Genomic DNA, 13025 nt, shown 5'->3' on the forward strand with positions numbered 1-13025 from the left:
CATCCTATTGGTTCTATTTCTCTGGAGAACCCTAATACATTCTCTGACAGAAAACCAAGGAGTTAATTTCACTGTAGCCTCTTCTAGCCTAGTGTTTCCCTTAGTAAAACTTACCCTTTTAAGATATGTCCTTAAAACATCATTGTGTCTGAGGAAAGCACAGGATAATGACCCAATATCAACAAGATTGGTTACAATAAGCCTCTGTTCAGATGATTAAGTGGGGAGAGAATTAACTCTTAGCTGGGTATAAATGTGCATTGCCTATTCCAACCATGTTTATGATAGACAAGGCCTTTACACATAAAGTAGGGGCTACATAAACACAGTGTTATAGTGACTGTGTGTTTTACTCATATTACTTTTCCATATTGAGCTGGTGATTTCCTGGAACGCTTTTTAATGTGCATATTAATTGCATTTCTAAAAGCCTTTTGCAGCTTTTAAAACACAATTTATTAGCAAATATAGTTCACAACCACAAACTCTTACTACTTTCCAATGGTGAATGCATCAATTCATCATTACTTGATACTTTTTCATCATACATTTCAAAAGTACATTTTCAATGTTTGGTTGGAAATACTTCAAGTTGGCACTGGAAACAAATTATTGAGCATGAATGTGATTTTCCTATTCTAAAATATAAATTTATACATGCAATGATGACCCATTTACACAGGTAAACTGGAGTTTTATGTAAGTGAGAAAGAAGAGATATCTATGTTATGATTTTTCCAGTGTTGAATAAGAATTTTATAACTAGGTATAAGCCTTTCAGTATTAAGTGATAATTATTTTTCCACTAAAGATAATATGTAGCTTGTGCATTCAGATGTTTTTGATCACTTAAAGCATACTGCCTTATTTTTAGCTTTTGCATTCTAAAGAGTTGAAATAGTTTTATGAACTCTCTCATTAATCTTCACAACATTCCCTTGAGCTATAATGGGAATCAGTCATTATTTTTGGGTAACATAAGGATAATGTAATATAAATTTATATTTATTAATGTAAGTATTAATATGCTATGTGCAGAATACACACATGCTCTGAGTATGCTCAGTTCTTAACATTTTTACTTAGACACAGGTTAAGTAACAGAGCCAAGTAAATGAACATATTTCAGGAAATCTTTACCACTGATATCTCATATGCATATGAAGGTCTAAAGACATTTAGTCTTGGCTGGGCACAGTGGCTCACGCCAGTAATCCCAGCACTTTGGGAAGCAGGCGAGTGGATCACTTGAGGTCAGGAGTTCAAGACCAGGCTGGCCAACCCATGGCAAAACCCTGTCTCTACTAAAAATATCAAAATTAGCCAGGTGTGGTGGCAGGTGTCTGTAATTCCAGCTCCTTGGGAGGCTGAGACATGAGAATTGCTTGAATCTGAAAGGCAAAGGCTGCAGCGAGCCAAGATTGTGCCATTGCACTCCAGAGTGGATGAAAGAGCAAGATTCTGTCTCAAAAAGAAAAAAAATAAAAGACATTTAGTCTTGATTACTTTCTTGATTACATTTGTATTAAACACATACAAAAAACAGTACTATATTTTTCCTATGCATATAATGCAAGGAAATAATCTGGAAGGATGTACATTTAACTAATAACAGCAAATACCTTTGGAAAAGTAGTACTTGCATTAGGATAGAGGTAGTGTAATATATGCATGTAATAGTTTTATCTATTACATATATAAACTCCTGACCTCAAGTGATCCTTCTGCCTCAGCATCTTGAGTGACTTGGGACTACAGCTGTGTGCTACCACACCCAGCTGTTTTTTTTTTTTTACAAGAAGCTAAGTTATGTATTGTTTTAGTAATTAATTTTAAAAAATTTCTAGCCCACCCAGCATGAGGCAGGAGAATAGGGATTAGAGGCAGGGAACTTAAGGCTGATTCATGCTGACTTCCTAGAACGGAATCAAAAGAAAAACCCCAACTTTCCACACCCAAGTAACAAAAGTATCAGAGGCTACTTCCTTTGCAACACCCCTTGCCTTCTGTGTTGCAGATGAAAAATGGAAAATACCTCTGATTGGTACCCTCCTGCAACAAATCAGACGTTTGCATAGGGTATAATTTTGTAATTTCACTTCAGTCTCTGACTGGTTTCCTTGCACCAGAAAATTCTGTAACCAGTGCTCTTGAGCCACTTGCTGGAGCCTGCTCCCACTCTGTGGAGTGTACTTTCATTTCAATAAATCAGTGCTTTTGTTTTTGCTTTGTTTGCACATTTTGTCCAATTCTTTGTTTAAAACGCCAAGAACTTGGACATCTTCCACCAGTAATAAGTAGGCGGGCATAATGAAAATAATTTGTAAAATGAAAACGCTTAATGGGCTGTTCTTCCTTTTGCAAGATAGAATTGTAAACAGTATTTGTCATGCCCATCACCTGGGTCCCTATAATCCTATATTATCAGTTGTGACCCTGGCCACCAGTACCTAGTTTTAGAGACTCTTGTTACCACAAAGGAATGGGTGTTATGGAAATTTGTACATGAGGCTCCCTTATACATATATGATGGCTGAGAAAGAATAGTAACATATGCACACCTTAAAGCTATATTCGCAGTTCTGTTATGAATAATCTGGGTTTAAGTAACAGTTACTTATTCAGTGCCCATTTGGTATCTAGGACCAGGGTAAACATTGGACGTATAAAGATGTATAAAAGTGTTCTTGTTTTTAGTGAAAGGTGAAGAGTGGGTTGACATAAACAAAAGAAGGAAAATACAGTGAGAGGAAAGCTAATGGAGGTCTGGGCCAAGTGCTTGGGCAACACAGAGGATGCGGTAACTAGCAGTGCAGAGGATAAAGGTGAAGAAGAAATCAGGGCAGACTCATAGTGATAGTTAAGTTGATTCTTGAAGTAAGCGTAGGTGTGTACTAGGCAACGAAGAAAATGAGCATAACCAGGCAAAAGAATTGTTAGACTCACTAATCAAAGATCACCAGAAGTACCTGTTGATTACTCAAAGCTGGATTTATTATGCATACTGAGCAAGGCAGAGCACGACTGTGATGGTATCTCAAAAGGAAGGAGTTAGGAAAAGGAACTTGGGCAGGGACTGCAGTTAATCAAAAGGTGGTTTGAGGTGGCAGGTAGTAAACATGGTCTCCGCAGGGGTTGGTCAGTATATGTAAATGAAGTGGGCTGTTAGAAGAGTCAGTGGTTCTATCTGCACAAGATATGAGTCTGCAAAATTTCAGTTAAGTCAGTTTACCTGGGTTCTTACTTGGAAAATGTGATTCTGAAGGACATAGGGTTAATTTGAACTCAGATTGTGTGTGTGGCACATTATGGTTTGGTGCAGTTTACCTGTTTTGTGAGTCATGGCGCATTTTCCAAGTTGCATTTCTGGTTCATTTCTAGGATCCATTTGTGCACTAAATATAAGGCCATGAGTAATATGTCACATGAAAATAATGACTCAGACTGGATGCCAGCCCGGGGCCAGGGCAGTGATCCATCGTAGGCAGTTTTTTGTTTCTCGTGGCCCAGCAGGTCCATGGGACTGTATGCGGCAAAAGGACCAATCATAGCTTCACTTGTATGTCAGGAGGGCAAGAACAAATCTGTGAGATTTCTAGTGTAAACAGATTGTCAAAGCGAGGAAAGCCTAAGATGAGGATCTTGAGCCACAGTATGAAAGAACAAACAATAGTGATTTAAGCTGCACAAGTGTGATTCCTAGTGATGTGTTTGCCTAAAATACCAGAGGTCAAGAAGACTCAGAAAATCACACCCCAGATAAGAACTACATAGTCTCTGAAGACCTTTCCAAATTCAAAACTTAATGAACCAAAAGGATGAAGGTAGAAAAGGGCAAGGTAAAACCAATGGACATAAGGTTAAGCAAATGGTCATAAAACACGTACAATTTCATCAAGTGCAACTTCCTATCCACTCATTGCAACATCCGCTCGACAGGGGTCATTTGTCTTCTGCATGGACAACTTTCAAAGTGGTTATACACTACTTTATAATGCGTCCATTTTGCATGTGTGTATGTGCGAGGGGGTACAGTTTTAATCATTAACTGACTTAAAACTGGATTATCTTTAATTTCTGCTCATTAATTCCTCCTGGGGAACTATATGGCACATATCGTACCTTCCACACAATAGAGGCCTGCAAAGATTTCAAGAAAGTTACAAGTATTTTTATCTCCCCAATGTGATTCTTATTCCTGGCTAAAGGTTTATTTAAAAAACTTCTTGGCCAGGCATCAGCGGTGGCTCAGTGCCTAAAATCCCAGCACTTTGGGAGGCCAAGATGGGAGGATTGCTTAAGGCCAGGAATTTGGGACCAGCTTGGTCAACATAATAAGACATTGACTCTACCAAAAAAAATATTTCACTTTTATTCTGATAATTTTTTGTCATGTACATATAGGAATAAATTATAAACATATATGTAAATCTTGACTTGTTTTAATACTGATACATATTTTTAACAGTGAATAAGCTTTTTAGTTTAGAATAATATTAGATTGATATAAAAGGTACAATAATATTACAGTGAGTTCTCATGCACCCCACCTCTAATTTCCTCTATTTTTTTTTTTTTTTTTTTGAGACAGAGTCTTGCTCCGTCGCCCAGGCTGGAGTGCAATGGCGTGATGGCTTACTGCAACCTTTGCCTCCCAGGTACAAGCAATTCTCTTGCCTCTGCCTCCTGAGTAGCTGGGATTACAGGCGTGTGCCACCACACCCAGCTAATTTTCGTATTTTTAGTAGAGACAGGTTTCACCATGTTGGTCAGGCTGGTCTTGAACTCCTGACGTTGTGATCTGCCCACCTCAGCCTCCCAAAGTGCTGGGATTACAGGTGTGAGCCACTGCTCCTGGCCACCTAATTTCCTCTATTATTGATGTTATTATGGTACGTTTGTTACAGCTAACAAACTGATATGATTAACTAAAGTCCATACTTTATTCACATTGCCTTAGTTTTTACCTAATGTCTAAAAGTCCACTTTACACACAACAGTTTTCTGGAATTTATAGTCCTGGTCAAAGCCCTCTTCAAATGCTCAGAAATAAATATGATTCTCCAAATATAATCTTGCCAAAGAAGATCCCTGGTCAGGAACTAGAAGGTGAATGAAAATAAGAAAGAGGTTGGGGCAACCCCAAGAAAGGATGTGAGGCCAGGCATGGTGGCACACGCCTATAAGGAGAGTGGATCATCTGAGGTCAGGAGTTCGAGACCAGCCTGGCCAACATGATGAAACCCCATCTCTACTAAAAACACAAAAATTAGCCAGGCATGGTGGCACACACCTGTAATCCCAGCTACTTGGGCGACTGAGACAGGAGAATTGCTTGAACCCAGGAGGCAGAGGTTGCAGTGAACCAAGACGGTGCCACTGAACTCCAGCCTGGGCAACACAGCAAAAAACCATCTCAAAAAAGAAAAAAAAGAGGATATGAGGTCAGCATCAAGGGGACTACCTCTTAAAAGCTGTGCACTGCTCATTGATGGACTTATTTAATCCTCCCAACCATTCAGGAGGTAGGTGCTGTCATTATCTTCATCTTTATAGAGAACTCATAGGTTAATTAATCTTCCCAGGGTCACAGATATGTCTGACTCAGAAGCTCACTGCACTGCCTCCGCTTGGTATATTTCAAAGAAAGGGTGCTATGTCTCTTATCCATGAAGACATGTAACATCCAAGGTTGTAACACGAAAGGCATTCTCTGCTGTGAGTTCATTTATTTAACCAGTGCTTTAGCTCCTGCTATGAGGCAGAAATGACCGCACTTTGCAGAAAGGACTTTGGATAGAAACAAAGATCAGACTAGGGAATGTGGCCCCAGCTAGCGAATGTGGGTGTGAAATATCAATACATTAGTGTTACAGTTAAATTTCTTGCCTTTAACCATCAGACTCCTAAGAACAATAAATGCAGGGAAGCTGCATTCAATTATGATTTGGCGTTGTCAATATAGACCATAATTAAGCAACCAATAGTACCCAGGTCCATACATGTGCTACTTGTACTTCTATCTTAGGTGAGTAGGACATTATTAAGATTCAGGGGTAAACAGGTGACTCTTAATGTATATTTTAAGGTTGAGAACCACTGGTTTACTGAATAGGTTCTATGTGGGTGAGAGACTATGTAAAAGAAAGTCCAGCAGGGCGTGGTGGCTCATGTTTGTAATCCCAGCACTTTGGGAGGCTGAGGAGGGCAGGTCATGAGGTCAGGAGATCAAGACCATCCTGGCCAACATGGTGAAACCCTGTCTCTGCTAAAAATACAAAAATTAGCTGGGTGTGGTGGCATGTGCCTGTAATCCCAACTACTTGGGATGCTGAGGCAGGGAGAATAGCTTGAACCTGGGAGGCGTAGGTTGCAGTAAGCTGAGATCACACCACTGCACTCCAGCCTGATGACAGAGCAAGACTTCATNTCCAGTTTATCTATAGATGTATAGATTTTAAAGTTTTATGACTCCATTTGTATTCTTGATTTTTCTCTCAAGATATCCACCTTCATCAACGATCTTAGCTAGATCTTCGGATGACTTGCTGCAGTCTCTATATCGAAAAAAAAAAAAAAAAAAAGAAAGTTTTTTTTTCTTTTGATATGTATTGCCCACATAACTGTTAATGTAAAGTAGTTGTGATATCATAAAAACGTACTAATGATGTTGGCCACCATTTACTGAGCCTGTCGTGATGTGGACCAGACTCTGCATTAATTTTCTTGACATTCATTTTCTTATTTAACCTTCGTAAAGACTCTTGTGGTAGATATCCTAATCACAATTCCACAAACAGTGAATTGAAAATTAGATAAATTAAGCACTTGCTAGTATTAGTAACTCTGTACTGAGCCCAGGTTTGAGCCTGGATTTGTCTGACGCCTGGTTAGCAATGAAGAGGCTGTAGTTTACATGGCTCAAGCATGAGCCATATGAGTTGGGAAAAGTGTGATGAATGGCTGGCCTCGAGGAGGTTCACCATGGGGGTTTGGGAAATAAAGATATCCTTTAGATACGAAATAGAAATGTTTAGCTAGTTCTGATGTATTAGTTCATTATTGCACTACTATAAAAACATGCCTGAGACTAGGTAATTAATTTATGAAGAGGTGTAGTTGACTCACAGTTCCACAGGCTATACAGGAAGCATGGTTAGTAGTCCTCAGGGAATTTATAATCACAGGCAGAAGGCAAGAGGGAAGTGAGCATGCCTTTACATATCAAAGCAGAAGAGAGAGAGCGAAGGGGGAAATACTGCACATTTTTTTTTTGAGATGGAGTTTCACTCTTGTTGCCCAGGCTGGAGTGCAGTGGCATGATCTCGGCTCACTGCAACCTATGCTTCCTGGGTTCAAGCCATTCTCCTGCCTTAGCCTCCCAAGTAGCAGGGATTACAGGTGCCTGCCACCATGTCCAGCTAATTTTTTGTATTTTTGGTAGCGACAGGGTTTCATCATGTTGACCAGGCTGGTCTCCAACTCCTGACCTCAGGTGATCTGCCTGCCTTAGCATCCCAAAGTGCTGGGATTACAGGCATGAGCCACCGCGCCCAGCCTTGCCGCATGCTTTTAAACAACCAGATCATGTGAGAACTCACTATCACAAGAACAGCAAGGGGGAAATCCACCTCTAAGATTGAATCACCTCCCACCAGGTTCTTCCTCTAACATTTGGAATTACAATTTGACAGATTTGGGTGGAGACGCAGAGCCAAATCATATCACCTGGGATGTAATATTGTGTCATTATACTAAAGTCCAGATGCCAGGCTAGCACTCTAGGTAAGGAAGCCAAGTTTTGCCTAGGGGTGGATTGACACGAGTTTGATATGGTTTGTTCCAACAAACCTATGATAGTTTATTCAATCAACAGGGCAATCAGTTGAAAAGAAAAAGAAATAAACTTTACCTACCCATGAAGGTAGGAGGAATGTGAGAAAGAACGGGGAGATTAATACATATAAATGTAGAGAGAAGGAAGACAGAGACAGGTTGTGTCTTCCCATGCTGGTATCATTAATATTGGTAATAATAATGATGGTGATGGTAGCGTTTTAGACAGTTAGGGCTGCTGCAACAAAGTGTCATAGACTGAATGGCTTAGCAACAACAGAGATTTACTTGTTGCAGTTCTGGAGGTTGGAAGTCCAAGATCAGGGTGCCAGCATGGTTGGTTCTGGGGTGGCCCTTTTCCAGGTTGCAGACTGCCAGCTTCTCAGTGGACCCTCACAAGGCAGAAAGAGGACAACAGAGCCCTCTGAAGGCATTATAAGGGCACTAATGCCATTCATGAGGGCTCCACCCTTATGACATATTACCTCTCAAAGGTCTTTCCTCCTATCATCACATTGAGGGCTAAGATTTCAATATATGAATGTGGGGGGTGGGATATATTCAGTCCATTGCAGGTAGGAAACATTTTTTGAGTACTTACCATATGCAGGCACTTATGTGAATGTTTCATAACTATGAAATTGGTGCTATATAGACGAGAAAAAGGTGCAGAGAGGTGAAGTAACTTTGATAAAGCTACTCAGGTCTGTGGTAAACCACAGCCTCTTCACTGCCAGACAGGCATCAGACAAATCCAGGCTCAAACCTGGGCTCAGTATGAAATTACTAATAGTAAGTGCTTCATCTTTCTAATTTTCAATCACTCTTTGTGGAATTGTGATTAGGATATTTCCCACAGGAGTCTTTGTGAAGGTTAAGTAAGAAAATGAATGTCAAAAGCTAAAAAACAGTACTATTTTTTTTATCTACTAAAAATACAAAAATTAGCTGAGCGTGATGGCATGTGCCTGTAATCCCAGCTACTCAGGAGACAGAGGCAGATGAATCGTTTGAACCTGGGAGGCAGAGGTTGCAGTGAGTTGATATCACCTATTATCCAGCCAGGATGTCCTTCAAACCTCCCTCTAAGAAGCCATGAAGACTAAGAAGGGTGTGGAGAGAGTATGTGAGTGATCTGAGATAATAGTTTCACTGGATAGGATTCTCCAGAGAGTGCGGACATGACCGGTGACAGCCTGGTGCTGCTCGGTTATTGTAGGAGGGGACAACTGTGCTTTCTTAGCCTCACTGTACTTAAGAACTTTGTGTTTTCTTTATGTTCTTTTGTCTTCAATCATATTCCTTTGGAAAATTCCAGATTGCTTTGCTGTGCTGAGTAACCATGTTCTTTTGTTCATGTCTAAGCCAGAGAGTTTCTCTGCCAAGGTAGAGGAAAGAGTACAATGGGATAGGGGGCAGGCATGGAGTTAACAGTGGGTATCAAAGTGAGAGAAGCCTAAATGGGCAAACCATCTGCACACACACACTCCTGGGTCCTTTTCTCCTCTGTGTATCATTGCAAGGGAGAGAGCAACGAAAAATGGCAAAAAACTTTTCACTTAATCTCGCTATGTTGTCCCCTCTTGGCTGTAGATGCTCTCTGCAAAACAGGCATCCAGTGGAGCTTCTCTGGGGATCCCTATAGGGCTCCTCCCCACTGTTTAGGTTTCTGACTAGAGAGAAGCTAGCCTGATGCTTTTTAAAATCCACCAACACCCTCTCCTTTCCTTCTTTGCCAGTCCTGCCACCCCTTGATCTTGCCCCATAGGAACCCCCGAGATGGCTCAAGACTGTCTTTGTCAGGGTCCACTCAGATCCTTGCCACGCTCAAGAGAAATCTGACCAATTACTCACACACAAAAAAACCAAAGCCAAATCCACAACTGTTTCCAATGACCCATTTGTGTTTTACCAGCTAAGGCTAACATGGTGCCATCTTTGAGTGCAGCTGTCCTACTACCTCAGCAAGGGAGCAGCGTGCTTCTCAACTGTCCCCTCTCCATTCCTTGTTGTCACTCCCTGATTCCTTTTTCCTTATGCTCAAATGGGCACAAAGGGTAAATCAGCAAGATCAGGACATAATTACAACTTAAGCTGGGGAATGAGTCTCTCCTTTCCCAAATGCACAAATTTACCAGAGATTCTTTTATTGTCCTCCTCATGTGGATTGGGCTGGGATGGAGAAGGAAGAAGCATTAAGAAAGCATGGTGAAGAGCTGGAACTCACAATATAGCTAAAGGTTTTCTTGAGAATTATGAGTGGGAAGTATAGGCACCTATTTTCCTCAGTTTTAGGATCCAGTGTTCTCAGCTTTGGGGTTTCCCCAGCAATCAAGAGGTGACAGGAAAAATCTTATTTAAATTTAGTTATATGTATATTCATGCAACAGCAAAGGTGCAGAAATATGTTTATCTCAATCATAGGGTCGATGTGAGAATCAAATAAGATAGTCAAAAGGCTAACAGCTTCAGCCCGTGGTATCTCTTAAATTAGTGATAGCCATTCTAGTTCTACAATCCTTTATTTGAAACCTGTAGGGCTGACCATATTCTAAAATTCAGAAGGTTTTGGATTTTAGAATGGTAATTCTATATATTATAGCAACTCCAGGGAGTCTGCAGCAAAGGCTTCTAATCAAATATGTTCATATTTCTGCAGCAAAATATAAAAATAGTGACAGTAAATGGTTTAAATAGATTTTAAATAGCCTGACATCAGTTCAGGTGACGATTTGCCACTAAATGAGTTCAGACCAGTACAAGCTTTTGGCATTTTGAGATGTGACAAACTGTCAATGTCAAGAGTTCTTTGGATTTCAAAATTTTAGATAAAACAATTGTGGACTTGTATTAAGAATACAAGGTCTTTGTCCTAGGAACTAAAACCCAACAAACCAAGTGCTAGACTATAGCTGTCTTCACTGACAGTTTCTGTCATTTTGTTACTGACCTGGCCCTTCACAAAATAAACTGTGCTTTGTTTGACCCATTCATATTTTCCTTACCCAGCCTAAAACAATGCCCTAAGTGCATCAGTTGTTCTACCATTCTGGCAAGAGTAGTTGGTTTCTAGTAGGAAAGGCCTCTTGGGTGACTATAACAGTACAGAGATTTATTAAAGGATGCCCTGCTGGTTAACAAGCATTCACACAACTCTGAAACATGCTTAAGTTATAAACAGGGATGGTCAAACACAAGGCTGAGTTCATTGGGAATTCTGCTCCCCTTAAAAAGTATAGAGTACACTCCTTAGTCATTAGCCCCTTTAAACTGTTTCATTCTGGCTACTGTCCATTGATTAGATATGCCATGAGCATTGGCCAAGCTCCAGGTAATCAAGGGTTCCTTCTACTTTCAAATAGCTGGGTTTTTTTTTTTTCAGTTTAAAATAAGGTAGAATAAAAACCATAAATTTAATCCACAGAGTCCCCAGATTATTTGCAACTATTATTTGACTTGGGATATTTACTACCAATTAGTTGACTCATTTAAAATAATGTATGGTGGAAAGCTTCATGTTATGCTAAGAATATTTTTAATATAACTTATTATAGCAATGAGAGATATTTTTAGCACAATTTTAAACGTGCCCTAGAGCTTTCGAATTGAAAGAGTATGTTTATAGCATCCACAGAGTTGGCATGAAATATAATTTTCAAGAAATGCATAGGCTGATAAACACTCAATTCAGAATAGTAGTTACCCCTGTATGGAGGGGAGAGCAATCTCTGGGAGTACACAGAGCCCTTCTTTATCAATAAATCAATATTCCAAGAGATTGATGATAAAGTCAGTATTGATAAAGTTTGACAACATTTTATTTTTAAACTGGATTAAGGTTGCATGAAAATCAATCTTCCTTCCTTCCCTTCCTTCCTCCCTTCCTTCCTCCCTTTCTTCCTTCCTCCCTCCCTCCCTCCCTTCTCTCCTGCCCTCCCTCCCTCTCTCCCTTTCTTTCTTTTTTCGGAAGGGCCTCACTCTTTCACCCAGGCTGGAGTGCAGTGGCATGATCATGGCTCATTGCAGCCTCGATCTCCCTGGCTCAGGTGATCCTCCCACCTCAGCCTCCCAAGTAGCTAGGACTACAGGCACATGCCACCATACTCAGCTAATTTTTGTAGTTTTTGTAGAGATAGGCTTTCGTCCTGTTGCCCAGGCTGGATCCTGGGCTCCAGTGATTTGCCTGCCTCAACCTCTCAAAGTGCTGGGACTACAGGTGCGAGCTACCATTTCCGGCATTATTATTCTTTATGCTTTTTTGAAAGTCTGAAATAGTTCATGATAAATTAAATATAATATACATATAATTTCCATGAATTCATCTAGGCTAGGGTAGTGAAGCACAAAATAGAGTTCTATATCATACATCTTGATAATAATGAACTATTTACTAACCAGCCATCTTTCCATGTGTTTGCTTCTCCTGTCCTCCTATCCCCCAAGCTCAGAATTCTTTATAGGAACTAGTTATTAGACAAACGGAAGGCCTTTCCATAGAAAGTCTGCGAAAAATGATTTTATTTTAATGTGAGGTGTGACATTTTATTCTTAGAAGGAGCTTGACAGCACTCGTGGCCTCCCCCAAGGCCCACTGTGGTGAACGTTTCTGCTTCCTTGGTCAGTTCTTGGGTTGTCTCCTCCTGGCCTCATCTTTGCATGAAGCAGAAGTCGGCCACGCTATCCGTATTTTTTGTTCTATGCTTCCTTTCTCATGGAAACTATCGAAAGCAAGGCATGATTACTACATGCAAGTGGCCCTTCCCAGAATTCCAGGCTCTTTTCCATAAAAAATTTATATGTGAAAAGAACCACGGTCCACATCAGTCAGATTTATAAGATGTGGGAAACTAATAGTGGGTCCACTTGGTCTTTTCTAAGCAGAAAAATCTTCTTGAAGGCAGATATTAAAGCATATGTTTTGAAAATGCTCATTTAGCACTGTTTACACAAACTTTAGTATGCTTAAGAATTTCTCACATTGAAATCTTATTCTTCTTTTATGTATTATTACAGTAACTATGTAACATTCCATTATGAGTATAGTTCAGATAAGAAAGATCTTTGATATCATATACATATGCTACATATGTGTTATGTGTAATGCTTACAATATGACTGTTCATAGAATCTTGGAGAAGTATGTTTGCCTGAACTAAAATATGCTAAATTTGAAATCCTTCGATAAACTC

The sequence above is a fragment of the Cebus imitator genome, unplaced genomic scaffold (genome assembly GCF_001604975.1).
Source record: "Cebus imitator isolate Cc_AM_T3 unplaced genomic scaffold, Cebus_imitator-1.0 Scaffold45, whole genome shotgun sequence".
Lineage (NCBI taxonomy): Eukaryota > Metazoa > Chordata > Mammalia > Primates > Cebidae > Cebus > Cebus imitator.